The sequence below is a fragment of the Triturus cristatus genome, chromosome 3_2 (genome assembly GCF_964204655.1).
Source record: "Triturus cristatus chromosome 3_2, aTriCri1.1, whole genome shotgun sequence".
Taxonomy (NCBI): domain Eukaryota; kingdom Metazoa; phylum Chordata; class Amphibia; order Caudata; family Salamandridae; genus Triturus; species Triturus cristatus.
The window spans coordinates 709,855,274-709,869,897 of NC_140584.1; positions in this window are offsets into that span (position 1 = coordinate 709,855,274).

Below are 14,624 nucleotides of genomic sequence, written 5' to 3' on the forward strand. Positions count from 1 at the left end.
AGAGACACACTTGTATGCAAAGCGGTAGACTGTGGCATCAACAACGCTGAAAGTTGTCAGTTTACCCTTTACGTCTCCTCCACTGTCTCTATATCTGGTCTCCTGGTGTATCGGCCCCCCGCTACGGTAGGGAACTTCGTGGATTCTTTCATGGAGGCTGTTATCCCCTTGGCTGCTGCTTCGTCCAACTTTGTCATTCTTGGGGATTTCAACTTCCATTTTGACAACCCCAATGACGTAGTAGCAAGGGATTTTGTAAGTTCGCTCAGGGCATTGGACCAACATCTAGTTAATATGGGAGTTACTCATATCAGAGGTCATCAGCTTGATGCGGTTTTTGCCAATTCTGCGAACCTATTGGCTCTCCAGATGCTGGCTCTCCCTTGGACTGATCATCATCTTATTCCGTTCAGCTGGTTGCTGGGGAACCGGAGTGACCCCGCACCAAGACAATATATTGTGGAACGACTCTGGTCGAAGCTCCCGGTGGACAGTTGGGCGGAAGAACTGGCTAAAACCTGTCCTCACCCTGTAGATGACCCCAACATCGCTGATCAGCTCTTGGGCAAATGGCTGACTAATTCCCTGGACTTACTGATCCCGAATAAAAGGAGGCTTGTCAGGGAGAGAAGAACTGGCTCTGCCCCCTGGTATACCCCCGAACTTAGGTGCATCAGAACCTCTTGTAAAAGGCTTGAGCGTGCTTGGAGGAGAGAGCAGACGGAAGAAAGCCGGGCCAATTACAAAAGGGAGCTGAGGAAATATAAAAGCGCACTGAAGGACGCTAAAAAGATTTTCTTTAGTAACAGGATTGAGAGAGCAAGCAATTCTTCTGGAGAATCGTTTAAAATCTTCAAGGAACTCCTGAAAGCCCCAGCCCCTCCAGTACTGTATGATAACCCCAAAGAAAAATGTGAGGAACTGGCCAGTTTCTTCCATTCAAAAATAGAGAAAATCTTACTTTCCCTTCCCATTATTCCTCAAAGCCATGAACCGGTTACTAGCCGCACAAGTCACTCGATTGAGCTAGCATCTTTTGGCCCCTTCGCGGAGGAGGAGGTGACAAAAGTCCTGTTGGAGATGAAGAGTGGCTCCCCGAGTGACCCTGTTCCCATAAAACACCTCAAGTTCGTGGCTAACACCTTGTCCACTCCTCTGACTGATCTCTTGAACCTCTCACTCGCTCAGGGCACAGTGCCTCAGAGATGGAAAAAGGCTGTGGTGAAAGCCCTATTGAAAAAACCAGGACTGGATCCATCCAATTTGACCAACTTCAGGCCTATTTCACTTCTGCCTGGTTTTTCGAAAATTGCAGAAAAGTTGGTCAACCATCAGCTCTCTCACCATCTTGAGTCTAACCACCTGCTAGGAGACTCCCAGACTGGTTTCCGCCCTGGCCATGGAACAGACACTGCCTTGCTGGCAGTAGTGGAGGAGGCAAGGAGCACTCTGGATACAGGAGGGTCAGTGGCAGTGATCCTCTTGGACTTGAGTGCTGCCTTTGACACCGTGAGTCATCAGGTGCTCCTCCAACGTCTGTCAGAGGTAGGTGTCTCAGGGATGGCCCTGAAATGGTTGGAATCCTTTCTTTCTGACCGTTTCTACCAAGTCTGGGAAGGGTCAGAGCAATCTGCACTTATCCCTCTTCAATGTGGAGTCCCGCAGGGCTCATCGCTGAGCCCTACCCTATTTAATATATATATGACTCCACTTGAAAGAGTGGTCGCCCCTTCGGGGGTGAAGATCATCAGCTACGCTGATGATACTCAGCTGGTGGTGGGCCTCACTCAGCTGGCGGAACAACCTGAGGTGTTACACGACTGCCTTGCCAATGTTTTTCGTTGGATGTCTATCTCCGCTCTTAAGCTTAATGGAGGTAAAACCGAGCTGATGCTCCTGGGCAACTCCAGCCCCTCCATTATTGCTAGCTGCTGGCCCCGGTCTCTTGGCGACGCACCATCCCCCAATAAGGAGATCAAGTCCTTGGGAGTATGGTTGGAAGAAGACCTGTCCTTCAGGACTCATGCCAGGAAGACCGCAGGGGTTTGCTTTGGCTTACTGAGATCAGCCCGAAAGGTGCTACCTCTGCTTCCTGATTCAGCAAGGAAGCTATTGATACGTGGCCTGATTCTATCGAGGCTCGATTATGGGAATGCGCTGTTTCTCGGTGCTCCTGAAGCGACCTTCAAAATCCTCCAACAGGTGCAAAACGCAGCTGCGAGAGTCCTTATGGATGTTTCCAGAAGGCAGTCTGCTGCCCCGGCCCTCAAAGCGCTTCACTGGCTCCCCGTGAAGGAGCGGGTGAGATTTAAAGCGCTATGTACAGCCCACAAAATTCTACATGGCAAAGGCCCTCCCATCCTTGCTAATATGGCCCGCCCTTACAAACCCCCACGTCTGCTACGCTCGGACCAAAAACATCTTCTGCAGTCAGCAAGAGTAAGAAGAGCTCGTTCTGGGGGCAGGCGCTTCTCTGTGCAAGTGGCCTCCCTTTGGAACTCCCTGCCCCTCAAGATTCGTTCAGGGCCTAAGATCCTACCTTTTAGGAAACTCCTTAAGACCCATTTGTTTCCTTAGCAGTGATTAGCTGTGTCTTTCCGTCTGATCTTTTGCGCCGGGATGCCCCCGGGTAAGCTGAGCGCATTATAAATTTCATATTATTATTATTATTATTCATGAGGCACAGGATCGAGACTGATTTGCATATGGCTGGGTTCACACTGGAATGGCATGGTGAGCAAAAAAACAATGGATTTAGGCCCAGATCTCTGTACTGGGGTGAATGTATGACATTGTTCTGCATTCTGTCCATCAACTGTTGTTTTTGCATGTGTCACCCCGAGTGAGACAGGTATGCTCAGACGTGAGTCCCGTGCTTTCCATGCCACTGGAATCAAGCTATGCTGGCTGAAAAGGGGTGAAACCCCGAAACCGGTCCTAGGATGCTTGGTTCCAGTCCAGGGAGAACCTGGCTTGGCAGTTCGGGCTGGACTGTTCCCATGAGGCACAGGGTCAAACTGATTTGCATATGGCTGGGTTCAAACTGGAATGGCATGGTGAGCAAAAAAACGATGGTTTTAGGCCCAGATCTCTGTACTGGGGTGAATGTATAACATTGTTATGCATTCTGCCCATCAACTGTTGTTTTTGCATCTTTCAATTATGCTCAGACAGTCAACACAAAGTAGATGACTGACTAACAAATGACCATGAATCCATGACATTCTCCCTATTACCAACACCATCCTGTTTACTACCATTTGTGAAACAAATCCTGGTGAGCCGCTTACCAAAATCATCTGTGTCTATGATTATTACACGTCAAAAAGTAATAGAGTGTGCAGTCCAGGTTTAATCAGCATATTTTACTAAAATATACATGAGTCTATCAACCCCTCAAGTGCCTACTTACCACCATGAAAGTTGTTTTCAACCATGTACAATCTGGTCATAAATTGACAGGAGCCACACCCTCATATAACTCTAACCACTAACAACTCCAGACTACCTAAAAACATGACATTATCCTTCCTCTAAAACAATCTAATGAAACACAGTTGCAGTAGTCAAGACATCCATCTGCTACAGTTTAGATCCTCACCTCACCTGCTGAGCAAAGACTGCACTGATGTACTTGGACAACCACCTCAAATATGTGCAATACTAAATACTGTAAACACATAAACCATTGAATCTACTGCTGATGGAACAGGCGGCTTTCCATAAAGAAATCTGAAAGCTGTCGCCCTAGAGCTGTAAAGACACATTCCTATTGGATTTTCACTCTGGCAGCTCTCCATGTGAACTTAGCTTCCACACATTTCATAGCCATAAAGCCTGGACCCTTAGCACCTGTAATGAATCCGTGACATTAAACTGTAACAAAATCACAATAATTAGACAGTTTTGATTTGGCATTCTATACCCAGAAGGAGAAAAAAAGGAAGTTCCTGTGGATTTCTGATAATGAAGTCAACAAGCAGAATATAGGCAGAGACATAGTAAGGTTGCTATGGGCCCTAGTGCATGTAAGGATATAGGTCAAATTAACCCCAGTCAGAAAGTAAAAGACTGTGTAATGGAAGATCATTGGGCCACTCAGCGCCCTAAGCTCCAGGGCTACTGCACTTGCTAAGCCCTTGATAGTTAAAACCTGAATATGGACAGCTAAAGAATATATTTCCTGGACAATACCTGTACCCAAAGTCATTGTGACAATAACAAGGGTAGAAAAGTGTTTCTTGGTTGATCAATGTTGTCTTATTTCCCTAAGACCCCAATTCATATTACATCTCCCCTCTTTCTGAAGACCAGTCATTTTCAAGAGAAGAGGTGTCCATATAATTTGAGGTCTCCTCTCTTGCTCATCTCATAAGGTTGAGCCTGTCAGCACGCATGCGCTATGTGCAAGACCTACTGTTATCATAAAAGCACTCTACTCCCACCTCCTGCTTACCGTTGGTGCATTCCAGCATCACTCTTCTTTGCAGCCTCCTGTCACTTTCCTGGAGCTTATACTTCACTTCCTTTCAAGGCTGAGGAGCACCAGTAAAGTACCGTGTACATACACTTGCTTTCTTTATCTCCAGTTTGGGAGATTTTTTTTTAAACTGATTCTTTCTGCCCGTCACTGCTTGTTTTACTGTCTGCTTCCATTGCTCCTTGTTTTCTTTTACTTTGTCTCTCCATACCCCCAAAACTGCTGGACCACCCCTCCGAGATTACTTTTTGAAAAAAATGATTTCCTTTTACTTTGTCTCTCCCTATCCCCAATATGGCTTGAGCGCCCCTCCGAGATTGCTGTTTCTTATAAATCAATTAGATACCATGATTTGTATATTTAAATGAGTAGATTAAGTGATTAGCTAAGAATCACAGAATGTTGAGCAAATGCCGAACCTCCCCAGCTCCCGAATCTGCAGCTCTGACCACTGAGCCACATCCTTTCCCTCTGATGACAGCACAATATTATATATATTTGCTTGTTATACATCACTTTCCATTAGAAAACTACACACAAGCAAATTACAACAGGGAAATCTTAATAACCAAAGCTAGAAAAAACATAAAGGCTATCTTGCGTTGGTTATTAACATTTCTCCAATGTAAATTGCCCCTGCACAGTTTCTATTGGAATGTGTTTATATAACAAGAAAATGTATATAATATTGGGCAAATCAGTATTTACTAAATGCCTACTATTTCAGAACATTGGGAACATTATATCATACAAGCTCAAGTGCAAAATTAATATATTTTATGTTTGCTCCACAAAATGGCCGCTAGAGTCACATCTACAATGGATGGCTGCAATTAAACTTGGGTACCAGTACCTTGTGGGAGGGGTGGTCCCATGACAGCGCTCAAATGCCTGGTAAAGGTGACCACCAACATGCTGTTTAAAGGGTGCAAGTGTCAGAAATTAACGGCAGGGCTACAGCAGCATCAGTAAGTGACTTCTAATACCGGGAGTGTGGTGCTTGCAGTTTCTGGAGGATAGTCTGAGAATAGCACCTGTGGCATCTGTGTGCTAAGCTGCTGGGAATCCTGCCACTGATATTCATTGTGTTTTACCCTGGCTGTATGTATTTGTGACACACTACTTGGGCTTTACCACCACTTTTGCTGCAGTGCACGTTTACTTTTATTCAGTTGCTTTCTATTGTTAGGTTTGAAATTCCCTTTTCCACAGTGCACCCGTTATGCTATATTAGGTTAGCAATGCGTGGCTAAAATAGATGGTATTTCTATATACGTTATGAAAACCATTGAGTTATTCTTGCCGCATATAAGCTTTAGTTAGCCAGTGTGACTCCATTTTGTATTTGGCAATCACTAGAAGACTGCTCACGCTGCGTTCGTATTAGGCCTTATTTTCTAACTTGCTTGCCTCAGCAGAACACTGTACTTCATTATTATATTTTCTCCTTTTCAAGGCTGTAACTCGACTTGCTAATAAACTGTAATTCTGTTTGCAAATTCCGGATTCTACATGTAGCTCTGCTTCCACGTTAGGAGACGCTGAGACTCCGCACAGTGGCCTTGAAATAGTGATAGTGCACCCCTCTGGCAGATGGTAGCCCATATTTGTGTACCTCCTGTGTTCATACCTGGCTCAAGCCGGTGATTTTCCATGAGAGGCGTGTCTGAAGTCTCTAGGAGGGTTTATTATGTATTAGCGTACCCTGGGGAGTCAGTCCCCTCGGCAGACATCTTAGGGTGAAGGTCTGACTGGGCTCCTCTGCAGAATATATACCTGAATAAATGTAAGTTTTCATTCTCTTCTTTCTGACCGGCTCTTCTTTTTGGGAAGGCATAGCAGTTGGTCGTAAGAACCCGCGTGGCCCTAGAGGGCCTCGTCCTTCAATTGGTGCCCGAACAGGGACCCCACAAAGTGTGGGTCCCTCACCCATAATTGGGTCACAGGGGTCGGGGTGGTGTCTGGTCGGTCCGGCGGACCAGGCCCCTCACATACAAGACCAAACTTGTTTCTCGCAGCTGCCCGCCCTTCCGATCAGGTGAATCCTCGGCTAGTGGTCACCAGCTGGGGCCCTGAGAAGGCAAAACCTTGGAGCTGACCATTTGGTCCGAAGTGTCGGCAGTGGAGAATAATTTGACTCGACTTGTGTGCACCAGGTGAGTGACTTGGGTCTTGGAAAAATGGCGCCATTCTTGGTCAGCACGGGCCTTTTAGCTGTGTCCTGATACAGTCTTCTGACTTTCTTTTCTGCAGTTTCTGAACTGCCCTGTTTGAACAACACGACGGGCTGTGTCTTGGTAAAGTTTTAACACCATCTTGGCTTGTACTTGATGGGTTTGCGAACTCTTGTGAAAGGTACAGAGTGTTTGTGAACAACCTGCCAGAACAACTGCTAATTGGCGTATCTTCGAAAATGTCAGGGGCTAGAGCCTGTCTTCTTGAATTGATATGGTCTTTGGACTTGTCGTCTTGAACATGATGTAGCCTCCGGTATGACTTGTGATGTGTTTGTGTGTTTGAGTGCTACACGGTTTGTGGACCAACGCTGGTGATGATGCTGATGAAATGCGTGTTTTAGTGAGGAGCGACTGTGCTTTCCGGATGGTTGGCTTTGGTTCATGGGTGATTTTGTTGTTTTATTTTCCTTGGGTTATAATTATGAGTGTCCATTAGGGACAGTGTCTGTGTCCCATATTAAGATGCCTCCGGAGGGCACCCCGAATTTTGACATATATGTCAAGCATGGTATTGGCCCTATTATGTTTAACACATTGTGGAATAAATATAAGAAGGACAATGCTGAGCTGCAATGGCCACTTACTGGCTCATTTGATGAGCAGAAAATAAATTTCCTGCAGGACAGATTGTTTGCTAAGAGGAGTAGGCAGTCCATGTTTGATTCTTTGAGAGTGTGGCAGAAAGAAGCAAAGCAGCGATGCATGTGAGCGGAGAAAGAGGTTCGAATAAAGCAGACGCAAACTATTGAACAGAAAGCAGTAGCCTATGACAGAGAAAAGACAGAGAAAGGCGTAAAGTTCACAGATAGGAAGTTTCGCCTGCAGACTGAAAAATGTTGTGTTGCTAGGGAGGAAGGAGATGAGATTGTTGAGGAGCTTTTGAACTCTCGGCCCCCACCTCCCTACGCCCCACAGCGGATATACCCCACGGTCACTACATCCCTGTCCTCAGCCTCTGGAGATGTTCCATCCGACGCTTCTGGCACTGTTGCCTCAACTCCAGCTCCACTTGCTTCGCTAGTATTCCCACCAGCCACAGGAGCGGACACTGTCACTTCCTCTGTCCTGTCTCTCCACTCTCCTGCCTCGTCCCTTGGCTCTGCCTCATCCACTACGCTCCCTCTTACACCTACAATCCTGTCCCCCTACCTGATGGTGCCTGTTTCCGGATCTGCCCTTTCCCCTGTGAGTGTGACGCCCCAAACTCTGGAATACTGAGACACCCGCGCGTGGAATTCCTGGAGCCAATTGGGCAGCAGCGCAAGACTGCATAGAGAAAGTGTTGGTGCGCTCTGCTGTGGGTGAGGAGAAACAGATGTTAGCGAATCAGGCAGCTTAATGGGCCCGGCACCTGATCTATAGCATGGAGGATGTGTGGAGTGTGATATAAGATTATGAGCCCTTCATACAACAGCATGCCTTTAAGCACATGTTGGCCACTCTGATAACATTGTGGGAGCCCAGTTTCCAGGGTACTGCTCCGCAGATTATCTATAACATACGAGACAGAGTATATGTTACAGACATGGCCCCAAATGAGGTTTTCAGCAATGTGACTACATTGGTGGGTTATCGAGGCAGATTACTTCAGAAGGTTCCATCGCAAGAGATGCAACACCCCATGAGGGGAGTCCATCCTATTTATCATCCTGAAATACCAGAATTGCGCAACCCCATGAATACTGTAATCAGACAGCGAGTCGAAGCCCGGCTTTAAGAACAATGGATCTACACTCCTTGGAAAGGAGTGAGGTCCTTTCCCTAAAGAGTCAGTTGCCGGAACCAAGGAAAAACCCCAATGCATACTATAAGGAATTGACAGGTGATGACGGTGATGACGTTAGCTGACATAGAGATATTTTTTGGATTGCTGGTACCTGTAGATATATGGAGACAGGTCCATACGCAGGACCATGCACTGGAGCTGGGCAGCACATGGGATGAGATTAGAGCATGGGATTTTAGTCGCCCCTCACACGCAGCCCCCCCCCCCAGTGCCTTGATGAGACCCTCACGGGTATGTAGCGCGCTTTACAAATGTTATGATTGATTGATTTATTGATAAGTAGCTCAAGCCCAGGGACAAGCCAAAGGCAGAGTTATTGGCTTTACTGGGGTGTATAATTGCCTATATGCACTTCCTTATCCCACCGAAGTAAGTGGATTGGGATAAGTTGACTGCGTGTCGCCAGAAGAAGGATGAGAGTGTGTCGGATTTTTTCGCCAGATTTGAAGGGGTGTTCCTAGATTTTAGCAGTCAGGATTTGTCACAGGGGGGTGGTGTTCATGAACAGGTTTGTCACTAATTTGCTCCCTGAGGTTGCAACTAGGTTGCAGGCCATGGAAAGTACCTGGACGACATCCTCTCCCTCAGTCATATTGAGTATGGCACAGTACTATGAGCATAGAGAGAACGAGGACAAAGAAAGGGTGGAAAAGAAGTCAAAAGATTTGAAGATGAGGGTGTTAACGCAGCAAATTGCAAGGGAAGGTGGAAGAGGACGAGGTTCGGGTTTGAGGCCCCGGCCACCTCGAACACAAAGGGGTGGTACATCAAGTACATCTGTGGAGCCCAACCAATGTGTGTACTGCAAGAAGGAGGAACATTGGCGGAATGAGTGACCAGAACTGTTACAGAAAGGTGGGGCTCCAAGAGGTCCGGGTTTTGGAAACCGCAGAGGTGGAGGCCAAAGGGGAATGCAGTCAGATGGCACAGACACATCGTACAATAGGCAGAATGGGAACTATTTTGATGACCCTCGAGGAAGACAGTACTATCATGACGACTATAACATGGATGAGGAGACAGGATTGTCCCACAGCTAGGACAGCCAGGGGCAACGCATGGGACCAGTTGCGGTGCCTGAAGATCAGCGTGGACTGTACGTTACTACGGATCTGCAAGGTACCACCGAGAAATTTCTAGTTGATACAGGAACTATGAATAGCTCTGTTTCCCGTTCACTGGTCGAGTGAGCAGCCCTGTCTGGCCAAAACAATGTTTCGGTGGGTTTCTCATGCGTACCGGTTGCTGTTAGCCCCATTTCCAAGCCTCTTGCTTTGACTATTGGCCCCTTTACAGTCGACTCACCATTCCTACTGACGTCCAATTGTGGAGAGAACTTACTAGGGCTGGATCTGTTAAAAAGATTGCATGCAACAATTTATTGTTCCCCAGATGGCATTTACATGACTGTTGGACCGCGAGTTGCCTATGCCAATCAATGCATCGCATAGGATAATCCCCTCCCTCCCGAGTTCCAAAATGTGCCTTGCACATTATGGGCTACAGGAGATACAGATGTGGGGTTGCTTCAGATCCCACCAATCTCTATACAGATAAAGAAAAATGCTAGACTGCCCCAAATTCCCCAATACAAGATATCCCAGGCAGGAGAGAAGGCCTTGTTGCAAATAATACAATAATTAATTAAGTCTGGTGTGATTGAAGAGACAACAGCGAATGTGTACAATAGCCATATCCTCCCTATTCTTAAAAAGGCACCAATGGACTGTTCTGACACCCACCCTGGTGTTTACCGTTTTGTAATTGATCTTAGAGAGTTCAATAAAATTGAAGTTCCCCAATATCCTGTGGTCCCTGACATTACAACAATCCTGACAATGATTCCCCCGACAGCTAAATTCTTCTCAGTGATTGATTTGAAAAACGCTTTCTTTTGCATCCCAAGACACCCAGACAGCCGTCATCTGTTTGTATTTGCAATAGCCGGCTAGAGCCCCAGTATTTATAGTCAGGCTTTGAAAGCACAACTGGATGCTTTGGAATTTTTCTCTGGTAATGTTTTGCTGCAATATGTTGAAGATCTTCTAATGGCCTCACACACAGAAACAGGCTATATAGAGGCCATGGTTTTAATTGCTGCTACATTTGGCACACCATGGACAAAAGGTGTCCATATTGAAATTTCAATATTGTCCACAGGAGGTCACCTACTTAGGTCACCTACTGTCATAGGAGGGTCGCAGACTAATACCTGAACGCATTGCAGCTATAACTAATCTGCCTGATCCTAAGACCCAATGCGAGGTATGCACATTCCTGGGGTTAACTTCGTATTGTCGCCACTGGATCCTGAATTTTTCTTTACTAACAAAACCCCTTCTTTACCTCACCGCCAAAGATGTGCATGAGCCTTTGCCTTGGACACCTGCATGCCAGCAAGCTTTTGAACAATTAATGACCACGCTTTGCTCTGCTCCTGTGCTTGGTACTCCTGATTACCAGAAGCCTTTTGTGCTTTATGTACCTGAGGCAGACGCTGGCGCGCTTTCTGTCTTAGCAAAGGGTTTTGGTGGTAAGCAGAGGCCCTGCGCTTACTTCTCCCCTATTTTGGATAACATCACCAGAGCTCTCCTGAGCTGTGTGAGGGCTGCCGCGGCAGTATCTATCAGACAATCGGCAGGGCTCATCCTTGATACTGACCTCACAGTTATGGTACCTCATGCTGTGGACACGCTTTTGAACAAGACAAAGACACAGTACCTCACCAGTGCGCTTCTCACTGGATGCGAGCTGACCCTGTTTGCTCCACACATTACCATCAAAAGATGTGCTACTTTGAACCCAGCCACATTACTACCCCTCCCTTTGGAAGAAAAGGACAATGATGTTCATGATTGTTTATTTCAGACCAAGGAGGAAACTAAGGGACGGGAAGAGCTTACTGATGTTCCCTTATCTGACCCCCAAGGGGAACTATATGTCGATGGCTCTTGTTTCAAACTGCCGGATGGCACTACTACTGCAGCCTATGCAATCACCACATTGCATACCGTAGTTGAGACATCCTGTATTCTATACCAGTTGGCCCAAGCTGCAGATTTAATTGCTCTTATCAGGGCCTGTAAACTGAGTGAAGGACTGGCTGTTAATGTCTACACTGACTGCCAGTACGCTTTCGGGGTGGCACATATTTTTGGGTGCCTATGGGCAGAGAGAGACATCCCATGGGCAAAGGATACAGCACAGTCCCCTAATACTTAGATTGTTGTCAGCATTGACACTTCCGGACAAGTTGGCTATAATCAAGTGCAGTGCACACAAGGCTGTTGTAGATGATGTTGGACGGGGTAATGCATTTGCTGATCAAACAGCTAAGGAGACAGCTAGATCAAAATAGAATACAATTTTTGTGGCAGTTCCTGCTAGATGGGTCCCAGACAATGGGATGTTTGAGGATAGAGTGGAAAGTGTAAAAGAAATACAAAGAGAGGGACTGTAGATGAACTGAAGATGTGGGAGGACAGGTCGTTTGGATGAGGATGGGTGCTGGACTGATTTGTCAGGGAGGCAGAGATGGTTGTTGCCAAATGCCTCATCCCCCCCGTAGTCACCATTTCTCATGGCCCGGCACACATTAGTGCCTAAGGGATATGTAAACTACTAGACCCAGTATGACAGAATGAGACTATCCCTAAGGTTGCCGCACATTTGGTAAAGCACTGTATTATTTGCCTGAAGCACAATCCTGGGAAGGGCACCCCTACACTGGCTAGTAATTTTGCACCGCCTTCCTTTCCTTTCGAGGTTCTCCAAATAAACTTCATCAAAATGGAACGAGTGAATAACTTGAAATATGCATTAGTGGTAGTTTGTGATACAGTAAATGGATCGAGGCCTACCCAACCAAAGAGAATACGGCCATGGCAACGGTAAAGGCGCTTTTAAAAGAGTACTTCCCTTGTTACTGATTGTCACACGTGATCTAGAGTAACAATGGGAGCCACTTCAATGCCAAAGTCATTGATCTGGTGTGTAAGGGCTACACAAATTACGCAGAAATGTCATGCAGCAAACCACCCCCAGTCAGCAGGTCTTGTTGAGAAGTACAATGGTACTCTCAAACTGAAACTAGCGAAAATCCATGAAAGTACAGGATTGCCATGGCCAACTGCATTGCCCTTAGCATTATTATCCACAAGAAAGACAGCACACTCTAGAACAGGGCTATCACCCTATGAGGTCGTCTTCGGACAGCCTGCCAATGTCTGGGGCGTCCCAAGACCCAAGCATTTTTCTGAGATAGAGTACCCTCTTTTGATTGACTATTTGTATTCCTTGTCTAAAGATCTCTGTTCTCTCCACCAACAGATGCACTCTGCTCAACAACCAGTGCCAGAGGGCCCCGGGCACCAGATCCAGCCCGGGGATTTGGTTATGGTTCGGCAGCTTCAGCGTAAAACCTGTTTGGAGCCGAGGTGGAAGAGGCCTGCCCAGGTGCTTTTGGCCACCCGCACTGCAGTGAAGATGGACGGCCGAAAGCACTGGGTCCATGCCTCCCATGTGCAAAGGGTGCCTCTTCCGCTTCCATACGACACCTGGGTGTGGGACAGGATCGCCGATCAGGAAGGGGAGCTGGTTCCCCGTTTCGTCCCTATCTATGACGCCCGGCTGAGAGGGGTGCGAACAGACAAGGAGAGTGACAAGGTCCCTTTAGAGGCGATACCTCCTGAGATAAGGGCCGCCCCGGATACTCCAGCACCTGGCGTGCAAACATCTGAGTCCCGATCCTCAACTGAATCCGAGTTTTTGCCCTATTTGTTAATGAGGAGGAGTCTGGGTGCACCAGGTACATTTGTGCAGCTCCACCGTGGGAGTGTTTGATGAACGATAGGAGCCTGCATGTGAGGCTCATAACGGACAAAGGAAAGAAGAATACCCCTCTGGCCGGTTGTACTGTGGCTCCAATGCCTAAAAGTATTTTCTTAAAATGAATCCCTTTGGTCGTCCCATTCCTGATGAGGAGCAGCCCTTTGCAGCTTTGTGTCACACTCCGCATTTTCCCGTTTGGTCCTCCTAGTCCCCCAACACTAAAATAGTGTTCATGGTAATAATTTTGATTTCTCTGATATTTGCATTTGGAGTGCTGTTCTTCGTATAAGAGAAATACCCTGTGCATGCTTGGATAAGTACTACCCTGACACCCCCTGAACATATTATTGGCACTTTAGCACCTCACAAAGACGAGCACCGGAAGTCCTATAAAGATAATATTTTTATTCAGACCTTGTATCAAACACATGCTGTTTATAACACAATGACGTGTTGGGTGTGTGGGTTGTTACCTTCGGTTACACATCAAAGTGAGAACTTGCTGCCTATGCCTCTGTCCTATGTTGATAGCTGTGAGGGTTGGTTCACCTTTACTTAGTTTGATCCGCTAATTCTCCCAGCCTGACTCTTTGGAACACAGGAGCACCATTTCCCGTTCTCTGACATTGAATGTGTATCCTCAGCATAGATCCCCACATGGGGTTTCCCCTGGAGATAGACAATTTGATCGAGTATTCTTGAGTTCTTGCCTCAGAGCGGCAAATGGAGGTAGGAAGGCAAACAGAACAGGGGTGGACAAAGATAGGTTCTCGCAGCTTAATATATCTGAATATTACCAATCTTTCCAAGCCCGCAATGTCACTGAAGATAAGCCCATACACCTGGCAGTGATAGATGTACTGGTTCCCTTTTGTGTTCAAGGGATTAGAGACATAGAGGTCGTGAACAGTAGATGCAACACCACTTCCATATTGAGAGTGCCCAAGAGCCCGCCATTGATCCCACCACCCAATGTTTATTTTGTTTGTGGTGATCGTGGATATGTTTGGCTGCCTAAGGGATGGTCTGGGTGATGCTACCTTTCTTACCTCCTTCCCCCAGTTTATATAGCTCCTTCCAACTATCACAGAAATCATCGCCTGCAGCGCAGGGATACCCCAGTTTTCCGAGTCAAGAGAGTTGTCGACCAAGACGATATTGACCAGACAGATACTTCCTTGCAGCAGTTTACTGACATAATGAAGGGTTTCATACCGTTCTGGGGTCCCATGTTCAATGGCCGCAATATTCGACGTCTAGCCAGAGTAGTCGAGGGAGTCATTAATACCAC